The sequence below is a fragment of the Gossypium hirsutum genome, chromosome A01 (assembly GCF_007990345.1).
Source record: "Gossypium hirsutum isolate 1008001.06 chromosome A01, Gossypium_hirsutum_v2.1, whole genome shotgun sequence".
Lineage (NCBI taxonomy): Eukaryota > Viridiplantae > Streptophyta > Magnoliopsida > Malvales > Malvaceae > Gossypium > Gossypium hirsutum.
Window position 1 is genome coordinate 9081773 of NC_053424.1, and position 20109 is coordinate 9101881.

General features: G+C 34.2%; 1 non-coding gene across 1 annotated transcript; it reads left to right on the forward strand.

Moving 5' to 3' along the window:
• Positions 1-10289: 10289 nt before the first annotated feature.
• LOC121206732 (small nucleolar RNA R71) lies at positions 10290-10396 on the forward strand. The gene has a single exon (XR_005901913.1). It is a non-coding gene; the product is annotated as a small nucleolar RNA R71 (small nucleolar RNA).
• The last annotated feature ends 9713 nt before the right edge of the window (positions 10397-20109 follow it).

The following is a 20109-nucleotide window of genomic DNA, read 5'->3' on the forward strand; positions in this document are numbered from 1 at the left end:
TTTTAGATTTTTTTAGAAAGGGTGTCCCGTTTTTAACATGAGCCGACGAATTTCACCTAACATAGCGATGAAATCGATGACTTAGTGTTGAAATCGGTATGTTGCCTTATTTATTAAAAAATATATATATAATATCACTTGCAATGGAAATTTATACATAATAAGAACGATGATACAATTAATGAAAAACTATTAAAATATGATACTAATAAAAGTGACAATAATATTCACAATAAAGAAAATAAAAAATAAAAAATAATGTTCTAATGATATAAAGAAATAATATATTTGTAATAATAGTAGAAAATACTAACATGTACATGAAAAATACACATGCATATATGTATGTTAATGATAATGATAATAATAATATGAAAATATAACAATAGTAAAATGGTGATATTAATACCTAATTATAAACATGGATATAATATAATAATGAAAATATAAATAGATAAGAAACATAAAAGATGAGTAATAAGAGAGTGAAAATATAATAACAGTCATAATACAATGGTAATAGTAATTACAAAAGTGATGATAACAATGATAAAATGATAACAATGATATTAGTAATAAAATAATAGAAAATAATAGTACATTAATAATATACGTTAATAACAATAGGAATATAAAAAAGGAAATAATAATATGGTAAAAAAAATAATAGTAATATGTTAATGAAAAATAATGGTAATAATAATAATGATTAATGGTAATAAAAATATATAATAATAGTAATACGAAGTTAACTAGTTTAAGACTAAGATAATGATGATAGTAATAAAGAATAATAATACATTAATAATAATAATATTTGTTAATGACAATAATAGTAATATGTAAAATAGGAATAATAATAATATAGTAAAAATAATAATGTATTAATCAGAATGATAATAAAATGAGATTATAATGATAATATTAATAGAAATAGATATAAAAGAAATAGCAATAATAGTAATAATATAAATAATAATATATGTGTGCAAACTAACGATGGTAAAAAATATATATGTACATAATAATAATAATAATATTAAAGTAAAGTAAATAAAAATAACACTATATATAAACATATATATATATACATATAGAATATAAATACACACTAATGTATAATAATAATAGTAATAATATTGAAATACAAAAAAAAGTAAATATAATAAAATATTAAAAATAAGTAATGAAGAATAATACTATATATAAATATATATACATATACCTATACGATAAAGAAATACACTATTATATGGTAATAATAATAATAATAATAATAGAAGATAAAAAGATAATAATAATATAATAGTAGTAATAACCATGAAAGTAAAAATAATAGTAATAATAATGGTAATAATGATAATTAATAATAATAACAATAATATAAATGATAACATACATATGAATAATAATAATAATAGCAATAATTTGGATAAATGAATAGCAAAAATGACTAAAAGGGATTAAATCGAACTTGAAACAAAATTTTGGGGCAAATCTGGAGTAAAAAAGAGTAAAAAGGACTAAATTGCATGCGCAAATAACTAAAAGGGACTAAAATGGCCAATAATCCCTCCCTTCAAAACGCGCAGCATAGGGGAGGACTAAAACAAAACAAAAATAAAATCTCTGGGCAAAATTACAAATACAAAAAAAATTGGATTATGAAACTATAAAAAAAGCGAAAGGACCGATTGCGCAATTAGTCCATTGAATAAAAAAACACAGATCCTGAGTGGGTAGGGTCGGGCCAACCCGATCTAGGGCAAAAGGACGTCGTTTTATGCCCTGGATCCTTAATGCAAAACGATGTCGTTTTATATTGTTATAAAAGTAAAAATTTTGCAAAAAATTTCATTTTTCCTTCATTTCTCTCCAAAAAAGCTCTCTCTCTCTCAGCCCTCTCTCGGCCTGGGGACTCACGGTGAGACTCCGGCGTTGTACCTCCTCCGTGCGCCACCGTCTTCAAAAGGTAATGTTTTTTTTGTTTTTTTTCTAGTTTTAAAATATATATTTTATGTTTATATTAATAGAAAAAATAAAGAAATATGGGTATATATGTATGCGAAAATTGAAAAAAAAAAGAAAAATAAAGAAGTAACGTTTATCCCGTTTGCTTTTGTTTTCTTCTTCGAGTACTTGCTATTTGTTTTGTATGTTTTGGGACTGTTGTTGTTGTTTTAGTATATGATGATTTATTTCATGAATTTGCCAACCTCTTTTCAAAGAATTTTCATTTGGTTTTTATAACCATTTACAAATATTAGTCTATTATTCCTGTCTTTTCGCGTGTTTCTCTTGCAGGAGCAGTTGAACGGTGCTGCAGAGTTGGTGGCCGGTGCAAGTGGGCTGACGTCGGTGGCGTGGTGTCAGAGGGTGGTTGCGGCGCAAGTGGCAAGGTGGCTAGGGTTTTTTTGTTTCTGACAAAAGGTTGTGGGATAGTTAGTGGGTTAGGGTTTATTTAATTTGGGCTGGTAGTTTAGGTTTTATTTAGGCTTGGGGATGGGTTAAATATTTGGGTTTATTTTTGTAATAGGTTTTGGGTAGTTAATGTGTTGGGTTTTGGGGTTTAATGTAAATGGGTTTGAATTGGGGTTAAGTGGGCTGAATGAGTAGGGCAAATTTGGGTTTCAACAAGGGTCACATGGACAAGCCACACGCTCGTGCGCTAGGCCATGTGAAAATACTTGGGCATTCTATTTCTCAATTTTAAAGATGCAGGGGACACATGGCCAAATCACATGCCTATGTGCTAGGCCGTGTGTCACACACGGCTGAGACACATGCCCGTGTCTCTGCCTGTGTGGACGAAAATTGGTTCTTTTCTAACCACGTTTCTCACCTATTTTTTATTTCAACCTAAACACTTCAAATTGCACACTCATAAACCATATCAAGACATTCAATAAAATCAAATCAAGCTTTAAACATATCATATTATCACATATATTTAAACATTTAAAATTTACCATATTGATCAAAGCACATATTTAGCTACCTATACCAAATATAATATATCAACTTATTCATCAACATGCCTATAACCTATCTATCACTTAATCGAACCAAACATTTATCAAGCATGATAAGACCATATATATATATATAAGTTGGTTGCATAAGTAAACAAAATGTAATTCATAATATTTACACAAACAAAACTTTGATCAAATCCACACCAACCCTATACATGCCGTATAAACCATATTGAATGTATAAAAACTATCAGAATAGGCTGGATAGTGTCACTTGATGTGTTGATCCGATCTCCCGATCTTACGATAATCTACAAAGACATTAAACAACACAAGTAAGCTAAATAAAGCTTAGTAAGTTCGATGGGTTAAACATAAATCTTACTGAACCTAATATAACATATCAATTAAATAAATTAATTCAATGTAAACTTCCTGCCAAATCACGACGTCAATTAATGAATACATTTATTTCAGATCAATACCAATAGTAAATGATAAGTCTTTCACTTTCAATTACAAAAGTCAGTTAACAAATCTTACCAAATCGGAAAACGGCTTACGTATATGAGTACATCATTTTCAGAAGCTCGAAGACTGAACAGAAGCACATAAGTGCTAAACAGAAATCCATAAGGGTTAAACAGAAGCTCATAAAAGAGCTGAACGAAAATGAATAAGGGTTAAACAGAAGCTTGTGAGAGCTAAACGGAAAGTAAACACAAAATTTCGCAACAAATGCCGAACCTCGGTTTGCTTGGGCAATTTTGTCGTCAATTCCTCCTTTGCTATCTTTCGCCAAACAACGATTGTACTCAATCCTACGTTCCATTTAAATCGAATATTCACTTCAAATTTATAATTTAACAATATTCCATTTTTCAACAATATTCTAAATACATAATATCATTCATCAATTCAATATAATTTTTAAAGTTTAACCATACGAACTTACCTGGGTTAAATTGTAATGTTTGTAGAAGTTCAAGGACTATTTTGCTAATTTTCCTTTTGCACGAGTATCTACGAGATCTTGATCTAAAATATAAAATTACTCGTTCATTAGCATGTATTTTAGTTCTAATTTACTTCACAATTAAAACCCCTCAAAATTTTAAAATTACACAATTACCCTAACTTTTACAACTTTTGCAATTTAATCCCTTAAAGTCCATTAAATGAACTAATTTTTCTCAATTAATAATTTAGCTAAATATTCTAGGCTATCATAAGCCCATACTAAACATAATTTTAATACCAAACCCTAATATTTGACCTTTTCACAATTTGGTCCTAAAATTAACATCTAACAAAATTACTATATAAAATCATCATACAACAAAATTAAAGCTCTAAATCCATGTTATTTAATAAAAAATATCTAGAATTCATCAATGGTAACTTTCCAAATTTCAAATAAAATAAAAAACTAATGAAATAGCTAGTTGGACCTAATTGTAAAAGTCTTAAAAATATAAAAATTACAAGAAAAAGGAAAGAATTAAACTCAAATGAAGCTAAAATATGAAAACCAACTTTAATATGTCTTCAATGGTGTTTTTGGACAGAAAATTAGAGAAGAAATGGTTTAGAAACTATTAGAATCTTATTTTGGCTATTTAATTTTACTTTATTTCCAATTTTGCCCTTAAATCACATAATTTCATTATTATTTTTTTGCTTATGCCACCTCTGCCACGCTATGTGTGTCTATCTACTCTTTTCGTCCTCCCTTATTTACCATTTGGGTTATTACTATTTCCTTAATTAGCAAGTTTTGCATATTTTTCAATTTAGTCCTTTTTAATTAACTAACTATCAAAACGTTAAAATTTTCTAACAAAAATTTAATACTACCTTAATGACACTCCATAAATATTTATAAAAATATTTATGACTCAGTTTATAGAATTGAGATCTCGATACCTCATTTTCTAAACTACTTAACCTAATAAATCTTTATAATACACAAATTAATAATTTAAAAATCTTTCTAATTCCACATTTAACTCGTAGATACTAAATATTAAAATTTGCGAGCTTATTCATTGAATTTGGGTGGTCTCGAACCTCTATTTCTGACACCACTAAAAATCAAGCTGTTACATCATATACACCGATCATCATAGTCTTAAGTATTTCCTCACTCAAAAGGAGTTGAATCTTAGGCAGTGTTGTTAGATCAAGTTACTTAAGATTTATGATTGTTCGATTAAGTACCATCCCGATAAGGTTAGCGTGGTGGCCGATGCACTCAGTTGAAGATCTATGACTGATTTGAGGGTGATATTTGCTCGCCTAAGCTTGTTTGATGACGGTGGGATTCTGGCTGAGTTGCAGGTTAAATCATCGTGGTTGGATGAGATTAAAAGTTAGCAGATGTTGGAAGAGATTAAAAGTAAGAAGATGTTGGATGAGATTAAAAGTAAGAAGATGTTGGATGAGTCTTTGATTAGTTTAGTAGATGAATGATGGTAAAACTACGGATTTCAAGTATAATGATGATGGTATTTTTTGTTTTCAAAGTTGTATCTGTATGCTTAAGGATATGGGTTTGAAACAGTCCATTTTGCGAGAAGCGCATAATAGCTATTTTTCTATGGATCCCGGTGGTAATAAGATGTATTGTGACCTCCGTGACTTGTATTGGTGGCCTGGGTTAAAATGCGAGGTAGCCGATTTTGTGTCTCATTTCTTAACATTCCAGCAAGTTAAGGCTGAACACCAACTTTCTTCTGGACTGTTCCAACCCGTTAAGTTACCATTATAGAAATGGGAACGAGTAACTATGGATTTTGTTAATGGGTTGCCTTGACACCCACTAAGAAGGATCCGGTTTGGGTGCAAGATTGAATTTTAGCATGACTTTTCACCCTTAGCTTGATGGTCAGTTTGAGAGAGTAATTCAAGTTTTGGAGGAAATTCTTTGGAGCTGTGTGATCAATTTTTGGGGTAGTTGGGATGAGTTTCTTCCGCTAGGTAAATTTTCTTATAATAATAGCTTTCAGTCTAGCATTCAGATGGCGCCTTATGAGGCTTTATATGGTAAGAAATGTCCCACTTTCCTTTGTTGGGCTATGTTAGGAGAGATGAAGGTTATGGGTCTTGAGTTAGTGGCCAAGACTAAGGATAAAGTTCGTTTGATTCGAGATCGACTTAAGGTCACTTCTGATAGACAGAAGTCCTATGCAGATCTTAAGAGGCGAGACATTGAGTTTGAGGTGGGGGATTGTGTTTTCCTTAAGGTTTCCCCTTGGAAAATGGTTATCAAATTTGGCTGTAATGGCAAGTTAAGCCCTCGATTTATTAGGTCGTATCAAGTTTTGAGGCATGTTCGGCCAGTCGCCTATCAATTAGAGTTGCCTTCAGAGTTGGATCACATTCATGACATTTTCACATGTCCATGTTGAGGTGTTATCGATCTGATCCTGCTTATGTGTTTTCAGTAGATGAAATTGAGTTGAGGTCGAATTTATCTTTTGAGGAGGAGCCGACACAGATTCTAGATTACAGGGTTAAAGTTTTGAGGAGAAAGACCATTCCGTTAGTTAAGTTATTGTGGAGGAATCATGGTTCAGATGAGGCTATTTAGGAGCCTGATGGCTTGATTTACTAGCAATATCGTTATCTCTTTGAATTAGGTAAATTTCGAGGCCGAAGTTTGTTTGAGGAGGGGAGAGCTGTAATGCCCAAATTTCTTAGATTTAAATTATTCAAGGGTGTTAAGTAAATTGATTTGATTATGTGGTTCAGTGTTCTGTAAGTCTGCTTAAGATCTCGTGTTTGAATGTCGATATTTGCAAGTGTTCTGCAATGCCACTCTTTTGCTCACGTTTCTTACGCTCTCACCACCATCCAAATTCTCCCTTTTTACTATCACGTTGGTGAGTTTTGGGTTCTTTACTTGTCGTGAGTAATTCGGGGTTTTGATTTAGTTATTTAATTGTTGGATATGGTATTTCACAATTTAAGATTGTTGTTATTTAAGGTTTTGAGGATTGATTTGGATTCCCTTTGTGATGTAATTTTATTTATTGTGGAAACTTTCGTTTTTAGAGAAGAACATATGGTGATAAACAATCATCCAACAAATTAAGTTCTTGAAGGTGTTGCTGTAAGTTACAGAAAGTGTTTGTTATTGATTTAGGGTCTATTTTCTTGAGAAAATAGTGAATTTAAGTGGAAATCTTTGTGCTAAATTGAAGTTATAAACATTTAGTTTTGATGCCGTTTGTAGGATTCTAAGTGTTCGGTTGTGTGGTGGATCAATTTCATTATCAAGTGTGTGAAAACAACCTTAATTATTGAGAGAAACTAGCTAAATCGTGAAACAAGGGCTATTTTTTGAAACTAGCTAGTGCCAGACAACTATGTGTCAAGTCGTGTGGTAGACTATGTGGAGCACATAACTGTATGAAATCTTGCAGCCAGTGTGGCTTGGCCGGGTGGGGCATACAGCTGTGTAAAAGTTTGCAGACCATGTGGTTAGACCATATGGATCACATGGGCTAGGTTTTTTCTGGCCGTGTAGGCCTTTTTGCCTAAATTTGGGGCCCAATAAAAGGCCGTTTAAGGGACGAAAAATTTGGGTCCGTAGGCATTGTATGGGGTCAAAAAAAGCATAGTTTTAGTACGTAAATACATTTGAATAAGCTTAAAAGGTATGTTAAGTTGGAAAAGCCACAAATAAACTATGTATTATGCTATGATATGTATGAAATATGTGTGTAGGCATGACGTGTGTTATATTATATTTGTGAGCATGTTTTATGATTATGATATGCATTTGTATTGGGGTGGGTTATGATATGATGGAGGAAGTATTATAAGATATTTTATACTACAATTATGGCGGTTAGACCACAAATTTATGTATGACAAGCTCAGCTGCAATTTATATGAGTCGTACACCGCTACCTATTGGTGTGATTAGCTGGAAAAAGATGGTGTGTAGCGAATGATGGTAGGACATGTTATGATATGTTATAATATGTTATGTTATGATAAGATACATTTTGATATGAAATCTGATATGCTATGAGAAAAATTAATGATTAAGATTATTTGTATTGAAACTATGGGCCAAATCACACACTAGGCTTAAAGCTCACGTTTATGTTTTACTTTGTTTCAGGTGATGCTCTGACTTAGAATTGGACAGCCTAAGGCACGCCCGTGTGCCTAGCCGTGTGGATTAGAACACCTGTGTTTCAATGACTCAGTTAGTGATTAGATGTTAAAAACTAAAATTTTGAAGAAATCAATATTGTTAGTGCTTGGGTTACCTCCAGAGAAGCGCTTATTTAGAGTCTAAGCTCAACTTACCTCTCTTTGCATAGTCATGGTGGTGCGAAGAGTTTACACTCCTTATCCCTACTATCAATTTTATTAACATAAGGTTTAAGATGAGTACTATTTACCTTGAACGTGCCGAATTTGGGATGAATTACCTTGACTGTACCGTATGGAAAAATACTAAGTACCGTAAGAGGGATTTCTTCATTCGGTTCAGAAGTGGTAATACGAGGGTCTGTTACGTTTAATAGAACTTTGTCTCCAACCTTAAGTTGATTTGGGGAAAAATTTAGCTTGTTATGGCGTAGTTTTGGTTTATCGTGTGTTCTCGATTTATGTGTCCGCCATTCATCTAGCTCCTCGATTTGTAGCCTTCGTTTCTTCATAGAGAGGTCCTTTGTTGTTGCTTGAACATGGCTCATGTATGTTTTTCGAACCTATTTCCTGCAAAGTAAGTTGCACCTGATGGTCAGTTTTAGTAGAATGATTTATACAACCACCTTCAATTTTTGATGTGTTACTTGAATTACGAGCATGAAGGGTGATTGTTTCGTCTCCCACACGAAGTGTGAGTTCACCTGTGCCAACATCAATTATTGTTCTAGCAATTGCTAAAAAGGGCCTCCTAAAATTAAAAGAACGTTATTATCCTCCTCTATGTCTAGAACAATGAAATCAATTGGGAATATAAATTTGTCAATTTTAACGAGTACATCTTTAATAATACCCCTAGAAAATCTAATTGTTTTATCGGCTAATTAAATACTCATTCTAGTTTGTTTGGGTTTCCCAAGACCTAGTTGTTTAAACATTTTGGAAGGCATGACATTGATACTAGCCCCTAAATCAGCCAAAGCAGTATTAACATCTAAGCTGCCAATTAAACAAGGAATCATAGAACTCCCTGGATCTTTTAATTTGTTGGCCAGCTTATTCTGTAGTATGGCTGAGCAAATCGCATTTAGTTCCTCATGCGACGCCTCATCCAACTTCCGTTTATTTGTTAAAAGTTCCTTTAAGAATTTGACTATGTTTGGCATCTGCGAAAGAGCTTCAATAAACAGTAAATTAATATGTAATTTTTTTAATAATTTAAGGAATTTACCAAATTGTTCGTCTGTGCCGTCTTTCCTTGTCTCATTTGGGTATGGTACACGTGGTTTGTACTCTTTAGTTACCGGTGTTTGTTCACTGTGGTCTACCTCACCTTTGCTTTTACTTACCACAATTCCTTGCCTCGGTTCAGGTTCAGGTTCAATTAACCCTTCTTTGTCTTGGATGGTAATTGCCTTGAGTTTTTCCCTTGGGTTAGATTCAGTGTTACTCGGCAGGCTACCTTGTGGTCGTTCAGTTATTAATTTCGCGAGCTGTCCTATCTGAGTTTCGAGCCCTTGGATCGATGCTTGTTAATTCTTAAATGCTGTCTCGGTATTCTGAAAATGAGTTTCTGAGATCGAGATGAATTTTGTTAGCAACTCCTCAAGGTTCGGATTTTTCTCTTATTGGTAAGGTAGTTGTTGGAATCCTAGAGGTGGTGGTCTCTGATTCCTTTGGCCTCCCCATGAGAAATTTGGGTGGTTCCTCCAACCTGCATTGTAAGTATTACTATAAGGATTATTTTGAGATCGAGGATTATTATCCATGTAATTTAACTGCTCATTTTCCATGTTGTGGCCATAGGGTGGGTATTCTGAATTGCTTGATCCACCTCCACTTGCTTCGCACTACATTACTGGGTGAACCTGTAAAGAACAAAGAAAACCGTCAATTTTTCTATTCAAAAGTTCTACTTGATTAGAGAGCATGGTGACCAAATCGAGGTTAAAAATGCCGGCTATTTTTGTTGGCTTTGTCCTTATTACTTGCCACTGATAATTATTCAGTGACATCTTTTCTATAAATTCATAAGCATCCTTAGGTGTCTTATTATTGATAGTTCCACCAGCAGCTGCGTCAATCATCTGTCTAGTCAAAAGATTTAGGCCATTGTGAAATGTTTGAACCTGTAGCCAGAGTGGTAACCTATAGTGAGGGCACCTTCTCAACAAATCCTTGTATCTCTCCTATGCATCGTAGAGTGTTTCTAAATCCATCTGCACGAAAGAATAGATATCATTATGTAATTTAGCCGTTTTAGCCGGTGGAAAATATTTTAATAAAAAATTTTTGGTCATTTGTTCCCAAGTAGTGATTGACCCTTGTGGTATCGAGTTTAACCACTGTTTAGCTTTGTTCCTCAATGAAAAAGGGAATAACCGAAGGTGAATGACATCATCAGTAATGGCATTAATTTTAGAAGTGTGGCAAAGTTCCAGAAAATTTTCCAAGTGAGCATTGGGATCCTCGTCCTGCAAACCATCAAACTGAACAAATTGCTGTATCATTTGGATTGTGTTAGGTTTCAGTTCAAAATTATTTGCAGCGACAGCAGGCCTAACTATGCTTGATTTAGTTCCTGTTAAAGAAAGTTTAGCATAATCATATATAGTACGCGGAGCAGGATTCTGATTAGCAGCAATCACAGGAGGTAGTGGATTTTCCTGGTTTTCAGCCATCTCCTTAGTTGTAGTGTGAATATCGTCCTCTTGCTCTTCCTCTGTGTATCTAAAGCTTGGCCTTATTTCTCTAAGGTTTTTGTGAACTGTGCGATCGATCTCACTGTCGAAAAGTAATGGTCCTGACGAGTTTCTTCTGGTCATAAACTAGAAAAACCTGTCAGAAGAAAATAAATGAAAAATTAGAAAAGAAAATAAAAATTTAAATTGCAATAAAAGTAAAATGGCTAAAGTAATAAAAATCGAGTGTTCCTGATATCTTAGTTCCCTGGAAACGACGCTAAAAACTTGATACATGATATTCACAACAGGTTTTAAAATTTATAATTAATCGTTCTTGAAGCTAACTATTATCACGATGAATGCAAGTGTACCTATCGAACAGTAGTATAGCTTTAGCAAGACCGGATTGTCAAACCCAAAGGAACCAAGAGTACTAGTAATTACTTTCTTTTTATTATCTAGTCTAAAAATTAAGGGATTTGTTTATCTAAACTAATTAACTAAACTAAGGGTGCACAGAGAGAAAATTTGGGAAAAGCTTTTGGGAAAAAAAACTCAATTGATTAAGATAATACCCAAGGAGAAATCCACCTAGACTTCACTTGTTATTTGACTCTGAATCAGACAATTTATTCGTTTGACTTGATCCGTAGAAATCCCTAAATCATATTATTATCTCTCTCGAGACTAATAACGTCTAACCCTAGGATGATTAATTGAAATCTCTTGCTAATTAACACTCTAGTGTTGCATTAACTCGATCTATGGACCCCTTTGTTAGGTTTCACCCAAATCCGGCAAAATCTTGTCACCCTATCTCTAGGCGTGTAATCAACTCCGCTTAATTACGATAAATTTACTCTTAGACAGGGACTTTTACTCATCTGAATAAGCGCATTAACTTGAATCAATATCCTGAAATATTAAAACAAGAATTAATAACACATAATTAAGAACAAGTCAAATATTTATCATACAATTCAAATAATAATAACAAGATCCGTCTTAGGTTTCATTCCCCTAAGGTATTTAGGGGGTTTAGTTTGTAATTATGAAAGAAAACATCTCAAAAGAATGGAGATAACAAAACATAAAGAAAACCTAAAACTCCCGAAGGAAATTGAAGGGAGATTTTCAGTCTTGACGATGAATTCAGCTTCTGAGATGGATCAATCGGCTTCCCTTGAGTAATTCCTTGCCTCCTACTCCGTGTGTGTCTTCTAAGTGCCTCTTCAGGTGTTTAAATAGGCTTTAAAATGCCTAAGAGCCCTCAAAAGTGGCCTTTTCTGAATAGGACTATACTTGGGCTCGACAGGGACACGCCCGTGTGCGATTGCTTCAGATCGTGGTCAAGGCTGTTAAATAGGCACAGGCGTGTAGTCTATCCGTGTAAGTCATGCTTTGATCCTACCAAATGGACACGGCTGTGTGGCTTACCCGTGTGACGAAGTCCAAGCCGTGTTGATTTCATATATGGGTTCATTTTCTCCGTTTTCGGCCTGTTTCTCACTCTCTTTACTCTCCTATGCTCACCTAAGTATAAAACATGAAATTAAAGGATTAGGAGCATCGAATTCACCAAATCTAAGGATAATTCATCCATAAATGTGCTAAGCATGGGATAAAAATATGTATAAATTACGGTTTATCACCCACCAACTTCTATGGCTGCTCTTGTTTCCCATCCCACTTGCAAGTTTCACCATTAGTTATTGTAAACCCAAGCCAAAAGCATGGACAAAATCTACTCACAAAATTCATCTTCGAGCAGATTTTTCATTATCTAAAACCTTTGTTTCTTCTCATTTTTCTTCCAGTTAAAAATAGAAAGCATTCAAATACTTAGGATCTTTAGGGTCAGCAATTGGGTTTTTTCCAACATTTTTTTCTCGACCAAGGTTTGGTCAAAACAACTCTTTGAAGACCACCAGAACCACTACGCCCTTTGCTTGCCTACGCCATCATTGGAAATGGAGCTAGCAACTATGAGCCACCGCCAATATATTTTTTAGGGTTTGGAAATTTTCTAGATTCAATATTCTTGGGGATATTGATAATTTATTTTTGTGATGTTAATTTTCTTCTGATTGATGGATTCAATTTTTTAAGGATTTTAGGTTCAATGACTTTTTATTTTATTATTTTGGTTAATAAATAATTTAATAAAAAATTAAAATTTGAAATTTAAAATTTGAAATTGACTTTATTTGCAGAAAAATTAAAGTTTCAAACATGAACATAAATGTGAATGATAATACAATATATGATGTTAGTGAATCTGATCAACCATTGAACTTAAATGTTTCTATCATGTAACTACAAAAAAGAAAGAGAAGAAAGAACTCAATATTTTTATCAGATTTTGTATTTGTGAGTTAGTTTGAAAATGGGAGGGGAAGTGGTGGGGGTTGGTTTATGGTGGCTAGAAAATGGGGAGGAAAACGAAGAGGTTTTGTAATAGCCCGCTTTTAGTCAAATCAGAATAGTGCTTTTGGAACCACAAATCTGAGATCAAAATAATTATTTTATTATTATTTTAATGTCTACAGCATGATAGTAAGATTGTGTGAAAATTTTGTTAAGAAATTTTATGGATTGAATGCTTAATTCGATAAAAAACTAAATCACGTAAAGTGTAAAACTTGAGTTCTATTAGCTAAAGGTGTCTAATAGCTATAAAACCTTAAATTGGAGGTCCTTATGTGGTAAAATAGACCAATAATTTGATAGTGGATGATAATGGCTTGGTAATGTTGTAAATTGAATTAATTTTTAAGGTTAATTTTGTAATTAGATAAAATAAGTTAGTGTATTTAATAAAAGATTAAATAAAATATCATCTTCTTCATATTTTTACCCCAAGAACTATCCACCATTGTTGAGAAAGGGAGAGAGCATTTGACCAACATTTACTAGATCATGTAAGTGCATTTTCGCTCGATTTTTAATGATTTCTATGTTTTTGAGATCGTTGCAGCTTAATCTAGCTAGCCTAAGGACTAATTTGCAAAACTATTAAAGGTTTAGAGTTTTTTCATTGATGAATGTACATGTATTTTGATGTTTGATGATAGAAAATGTATGCTTGTTATTAGATAAACAACATTTGTAAAGTGATTTTTGGTAAAATTGTTAATTAGGGATTAAATTGAAAAATGTGAAAATTGTGTTAAAAATTTGAAATAAATGAAAAATATGGGCTACTATGGTAATAAGGGAAATTCGGCTAGAATAGGTAGGGACTTAATTGCATGAATTTGTATTTTATGAGCTATGGACTAAATTGTAAATATGTCGAAATATTAAGGGAAAAGTGTAAATTTTCCATAATGTGATTTTTGGGCCAAATTGAATAGAATGATAATTGATTAAGTTAAATTGATATTATATAGATCAAGAAAAACGAAGTTCGGATCTAGATCAGGGGAAAAACTAAGTATTGGACTAGTCGATTCATTTCGTCGTTTTTGTGAATCGAGTTAAGTTCGTATGTTAATAAGCATTAATATAATTGTGTTTTAAATGCTTTATTATTGAAATAATTTTGAATTTGACCTTACGGATATGTTCGACGAAGATTTGGTAATGTGAAATCCTGATTGAACCTTAGAAATAGATCAGGATACAAATGGCATGTCATTGGGGTTATGTGTTTGGGTGCTGGTCCGTAAGTCCTACCGGTGGCTGAGTTATTTGGCATGTGTTGTGGATTCTCGTTAGCTTTTGTGAGCAACACTATGTAACTACGTCATGACCGTCAGCTTGTGTGAGTAGACCCGTTGATAGCTCGAGAGTGAGCATTATATGAGATATGAGATTGAGATAGCTTTGACTATATATTGGCACTTAAGGTGCGAGATTCCCGAGTATCCAATAGTATTCCAAATGGTTCAATGAGTATATCAAAGATATGAAACGGTGAGAAATAGATACGTATCAGTACAGGTATGTATAGAAACTATATAAGCATTGAATCTATGAAAGTTGTGATTTCATGATTACTTATGTGATTGAAAATATGTTAACCTTATGATTTAACAATTTTGTAGTATATTATATTCATACTACTTGATTTGTGATTGAATGGTGAGCTTTACTTATTAACTATACGAGCTTAATAAGCTTTATAGCTTACTCTGTTTACTTTTTTGTATTTTATAGTTTTTATCGAAGCTAGCTCAGATTCGGTGTCGTTAGAGATCTCATCACACTATCAAGCTTTCACTTTGGTACTTTTGAACTTATGTGTTTGGTTATATGGCATGTATAGGAGTGATGGTCATTTTGGTATATATGTTAGTAATGGATTTAGCCATTTGAGTTGGCTTGTAAATGATAAATGGTTTGTTATGTGTATAGCCATGTAATTTGGCTTATTTTGACATGTTTGGTGATGTATGTATATATGTGAAAAAGGCCTTTTGATATGTTATCTATAATTGTCATTTATATGCTTGTTGTGAATTGGTAATTGGAGTATTGAATGATTGTATTTGAGATTGGTATGCTTGTAGTTTTAGGTAAAGTGATGCATAGTTGAAAGTGACCATATTGATGATTTGAGAATGTGAATTTTGATATGAAATTGAATGACTTATTGTGATACTTGTGTATCTTATGATTAATGGTATAGATTTAGCATGAATTAGGCTTAATTGAGATTGGTTGAAATGCCTATTTATGCAATGTTATATGCTATCTGGTTTGTGTAGGTGATTGAAAGTTTAGGTGAGAAAAATGGCTTGGCAAATAGCCTATTTTGTCTACACGGGCAGAGACACCTACATGTGTCTCAGTCGTGTATGAAACACAGTCAAGTGACACGGCTGTGTGTCCCCTGATGTTTAATTAGAAATTAAGTCAGTATGCTCCACACGGCCCAGCATAGTGGTGTGTGACTTGGTCGTGTGGCATAAGTCAGTATACCCTACAGGTTTGGCACGACCTAGCACAAGGCCTGGCAAATGGGCGTGTGAGGCCATTTCGAATGGCACACTAGCTGGTCACACGGGCGTGTGGTTGGTCGTGTGACCTAAGTCAGAGAGTTATACGGGGCCAGATACGGCTTGGGACACGGCCATGTGATTCCATTTCAAATGTCCGTACGGCCTGGGACACGGGCACGTCTTTGGCCGTATGAGACACATGGCCAGGCCACACGGGCGTGTGTCCCTTGTATTTTGTAAAATTTTCTAAGTGTTCCAAAAATTTCCTGAGATATCGATTTAGTCCTGAACCACTTTTAAAGCATGATTTGGGCCTCGTAGGCTCGTATTAGGGGCAATGTGATTGATTATGAATGACTTATATTTGAAATTGATAATTGAATGAGAAATGTATGTTCAATTGTGTAATAAATTTGGTAATGTTCTGTAACCCTATTCTAGGGATGGATACGGGTTAGGGGTGTTACAGGTTTAAGAGATGTGATTTTGGTGGTGATTGAATAGTGAGAAAATGAGGAAAAATTTTAGGGGTTTTGTGTAACGCCTCAAAATTAAGGTTAAAATTGTTCAGGTTAGCTGGTTGGGGTTAGTAGTTCGGTTAGATTGTTAAGTTTGTTTGTGCGCTTTAGGAGGAAAATGAGTTTGTTTTTCAGTGACTAGCTCTTTGATAGCTTACCTTCAGTTTTAGGCTCGAGTCCATGTGTATGCAATGTGAGAATTTTTTTTATAGAATTTTTGGTTTTAATTCAATTCTACTCATGTTATTCTATTTTTCCTCTCATTCTTTCGCATGTTGCCATCTTTTTCTTCCTTTTTCTGTTTCATTTTTTTGTTCTTTTCGGCAATTGTGTTTTTTTTTGTATCTGTTTGGTCGTACATTAAAGCTTTGCTTTCAGTTATTCAATAGAGGAATTGCGTGATTAGTTTGTTTAAGTGTTGAAACGTGTAAGTGCCTTTGAATTTTAGTTTGGTTTTCTGGATTATTTATTATTGTTGATTAAGGTTTTAAAATAGTTTGTGTAATCTTGTAATTAAGTTTTAGTTTGGTTCAACGGTGGGAAGTGATCGTTTTTTGGTGCTTGTGAATGTAATAAGGTGTGATTTCCTAAACATTTGTATTTGAAGTGATTTTTCTGTGTATTTTCGTGGTTATGCATCAGGTTTAGGGGTGGTTTTGAGCCATATGGGCAAGTACACGGGCATGTGCCGTGCACCGTTGGTTTACACGATCATGCATCGTTTGGAAATTAGGTGAGTTTTGCGACACACGGTCTGGGTAGGTCACATAGGCTGGTCACATAGTCGTGTGACCCTTGTTAGGAAGATTTTGTCAATCGCACACGGGTGTGTTGTTTAGTCACACGGTTGTGTATCTCAGCTACACGGCTGTGTCTTCTTTGCTTCAAAAATTATGCTAATTTTGGTTACAAATGCACATTGAGTTACACGGGAAGCTCATATGGCTGTACGACTCCGTCACACGGGCGTGTGCCTTTTTCACATGACCAAGTTTACCCTCACATGGGCTGGACCCTCCCACACGGCGTGGTCACACGGTTATGTGGCTTTATCTTTTTACTATTTTTGTATTTTTTTCCTTTTTGCAAATTAATGCGATTTTTACCCTAAATGATCCCGTGTTAGTTTAAGTTCTGTAGAATTGTATGAGATCTTGATTTTGTTGAAACTAATTATGAAATGCTATTTGTATATGTAATGTTGTATTCATAAGTACATATTTTATAATGGGTTTTTAATTATGTTATTTATAGAAGTTTGGATGCAATAAATATGCTTTGCTGCATTTAGTGGACTGTAGGCATGTGAATTCCGGTTTTGTTACTCTGGTTATGAGGAAGTTCATTTCTATATGTCTGTTTGTATATTGTGTACATACTTTTGCATTTGCATAAAACTAGGGTTTTGGTTGTGAAGAGAAAGAAGTCTGTTTTAAGCAATCAAACTGCAAAATTATTCTAAAAGTAGTACATCTGCAATGTATATTTATATGTCGGCTCAGCTGCATATCTTTGTTTGAGTGGCTGAGACCCACTACCGTGGTGTGTAAGGTGGAGGGGCCTATAATAGCCCTTTGTGGTGTGTAGGGTGGATGGGCCTACCATAGCCCAATTGTGGTGTGCAGGGTGGTTGGAGTAGTGTTTGGTTGGTTGTATGGGTTTTTGATCTGTGCATTCATTACACATCTAAAAATATGATTGACAGAGTGAATACTAAATAATATGTTTGCGTACCATTTGTTAATGGAAATAAAATTCGTAAATGGGTTACCAGCATGGGAGTTTCGTATGTCTTTGGTATAAGTATGTTTCTTAAATATTTGTTGTGTTGCTCTATTTCTGCCATTTACTTATGTTTCAGACTCACACTGAACTCGTGTAGCTCATCCCTTTAGTTTTTCCCTTTAAAGTTGCCTCCCGAGAAGCGCTTATTTAAAGTCTAAGCTAGACTTACCTTAATTTCGCATGGTCACTGTGATTTGAGGAGTTGAGACTCCTCATCCCTGCTATCAATTCTATCAAAATAATGTTAGAGTCGAGTACTATTTACTTCAAAAGTTCCAAATACAGTGTGTGTTACCTCAATTGTATCGTATGGAAAAATATTCAATACTGTGAAAGGAGTTGCTCTGTCCGCATTAAACTTTGAAGTGACAACTCGAGGGTCTGTTTTATCCAACAATACCTGATCCCCGACATTAAAGTGATTTGACTCATTCTTAAATTCGACATGTTGTTGCTTCTGCCCCTCATTTCCATAAGCCCGCCATTCATCTAGTTCATCTATCTGTAGCATTCGTCTTCCATAGATGGTTCCATTGTTAGTGCATGAACTAGAACGTGGCTCATTTATGCTTCTTGAAAATGTTTCCTGAAGAGTGATTGTTTCGTCACCTACATGAAGCGTTAGGTCACCTGTACCAACATCAATGATAGTTCTGAAAGTTGCTAAAAAGGGCCGACCTAGAATTAAAGCTAAGTCACTATCTTCATCAATGTCTAGAACAACAAGGTCGACTGGGAATACAAATTTATCAATCTTAATGAGTATGTCCTCAACAATACCCCTAGGAAATCTAATAGTTTTATCTGCCAGTTAAATACTCATCCTAGTTTGTTTAGGTTTCCCAAGACCTAGTCGTTTGAACATTTTATAGGGCATGACATTTATACTTGCCCCTAAATCGGCTAAAGCATTATCAATATTTAAACTACCAATTAAACAGGGAATAGTAAAACTCCCTGGATTTTTCAACTTGTTAAGTAGTTTGTTTTGTAGAATCACTGAGCAAACTGCATTTAATTCCACATGCGACGAATCATCTAACTTCCATTTGTTTCCTAAAAGCTCTTTTAAAAATTTTACTGAGTTGGACATCTGCGAAAGAGCTTCAATAAACAGTAAGTTAATATGCAACTTTTTCAAAAGTTTAAGAAATTTACAGAATTGTTCATCTGTGCGGTCTTTCTTTTTCGCATTAGGGTATGGCACGCGAGGTGTATATTCTCTGCTCACTGGTTTTTGTTTATTCTGGCTTTTATCCACCTTATCTTTACTTACCATGCCTTCTTGCCTTGGTTCTATTTTGGAATCAACTAACCCTTCTTCATTTCGAGCAGTAATCGCATGGAATTACTCTCTTGGGTTAGACTCGGCGTTGCTAGGCAAGCTACCTTGTGGTCTTTCTGATATCAGCTTAGCAAGCTAACCTATTTGATTCTCGATCCCTTGAATCGACGCTGTTTCTGACACCGAGATGAATTTCGTTAGCATCTCTTCAAGGTTCGGCTTCTTTCCCTGCTGGTAAGGTGGTTGAAAGCCTAGAGGGGGTTGTGGTCTTTGATTGCCTTGACCACCCTAAGAGAAATTGGGATGATTCCTCCAACCTGCATTGTAAGTATTACTATAAGTGTTATTCTAAAGTCTAGAAGTGTTACCCATATAGTTGACTTGTTCGTTCGTATTGCTAGGGTCGTAGGCTAGGCATTCTGGATTATTCATTCCTCCTCCACTTGTGTCACATTGCATCACCGAATGTATCTACGAAGAGACACATAAACCATCAATCTTTTTATTTAAGAGCTCTATCTGGTTTGATAACATGGTGACCGTGTCGAGGTTGAAAACACCAGCGGCTTTGGTTGGCTTTGTCCTCATGACTTGCCACTGATAATTATTCAGTGACATCTCTTTAATGAACTCATAAACCTCCCCAGGTGTTTTGTTATTTATGGTTCCACCTGCAGCTGCATCGACCATTTGCCTAGTTGAGGGGTTCAAACCGTTATGAAAAGTTTGAACCGTAGCTATAAAGGT